Raw genomic sequence first — 1743 nt, forward strand, 5'->3', positions numbered from 1 at the left:
GGGAGTGGATGAAGTGGCTACATTCATTGATATTACACGGCGCTTAGTTTTAATTCTACTGCTTATTTTAAAAATACTTCTTACTACGTATTCGAAATATGAACAATGTTTTCATCTTCGTTAGCAACTCGCTCTTTAATTAAATATCAGTGTAAGAAACCAATTGTTAATGTACATTTTTATAGGCAGTAAAATGGTTTATAGGCGAAAGCATTACAAATAGCCTTTAGAATCGGAAGGTGAAAAGTTCTTCCTGACCCAACCTTTTCCTTTCTGATCCCGAAGGATAATTAATTAAGTTTGACTCACCGCATGAATTACAGGGACTCGAAGTCAATTAATTAATTGTAAGTTAGTCCACCCTTGCGAAGCGTGCTCTAAGGGGATTTTGTCACCTTTTAAAAGCAGTTACGAAGACTCCGGGCTTTCAGAGGTATAATGAATATCCTTTCAAAGCAACCGTCCTTCAAGCTTGCATATCGATTTATAAGCTGTCAGAAGAAAATCTACTGCTAATAAATAGTTCTAAGCGTAAATGTATATTTTGATATTTAGGAAAGCGTTACTGTAAAATGTATCCATAAAATGTGCAGATTTCTTAACAATGCCTTATATCGCGGGTAAAGGTTAAACCGAAAGATCTTTGCTTGTGCAAATAGTAAACCGTGTGAGAAGGATACGAAGACCGATAGGAGAGGGTAGTTAGAGAATAGGCGGGAATAAAAGAAACCCGGCAAGAGTAATGCCTGGGGAAGCAGTTAAATTCGTTGCATGTGTGCCCCCAAGAGATTTCTACTCGCCCCTACACCCTTTGTTTCTGCGTTAGGTAAGCTTTTGTTTCGGTTATACGACCGAGGATACCGCAGGCCCCAGTCCAATAAAACGAAAAACAGATCCCCTTTACAATGCCGCGCATTTGCATAATTTCGCGTAATCTCCGCCATTTTCGCTCTTCGCGAATCTCTTCGCCCTTTTACTACGAAGGAGAGGGCAAAATTAATTTACGAGCACTCGCTTGTCTCGAGCACGTATTTAAATCCACGGGTTTTCGCGTCAATTACCGTTACCTCCTTATATATACACACCTCCTATCGTACGATGTATAAGCATAGAAAATCGAATGTTTAACATTGGACGAATAGCAGCAAACATTTTAAACTTACCTACCGTGTCGAATTATATTTTTACTCGAACTGGGACGGTAACTGCCCAAACGTCATTCGTCCATACTTGTTATTGGCAGTAAAGGAGCGCAGAGGTTCGTATAACTTTCGCGACTTGGCAAGGCAACGAGCAATAATGGAGAACGGAACTCGCAGGCGAGATGAATTCGAATGATTAAGAACGATTGGATTGTAGGTGCTCGCTTCAATTATGAGCAAGACACGCCATTCCCTCGTTATATCGCACTACTCTCGACCACAACGACCGAAGACGACGAGCATACCGGCGTGGACGCAGAGGCGCGAACTTTTAATACGTGTGAACGCTCCTTTATTAGTAGCGTGACCAATGAGCGCTGACGCTATTAATCAAACGTCTAACATCAGCCTGTGTGCGCTGTACACACACCCTACCGACTGGTGCGCGAACCGTTCTTCTTCCAATTATTATCGAACAGCGCAGTCTCGCGGATTTAGAATCTATTATCGATGGACCGATCGAATTTCTCGACGCGCGGACGCCGACCTAGCTTTATCCCGCGCTTATCGGTGTCTCGTCCTTTCCACCACAGAAAATAAC

Source organism: Bombus pyrosoma, linkage group LG3 (assembly GCF_014825855.1).
Source record: "Bombus pyrosoma isolate SC7728 linkage group LG3, ASM1482585v1, whole genome shotgun sequence".
Lineage (NCBI taxonomy): Eukaryota > Metazoa > Arthropoda > Insecta > Hymenoptera > Apidae > Bombus > Bombus pyrosoma.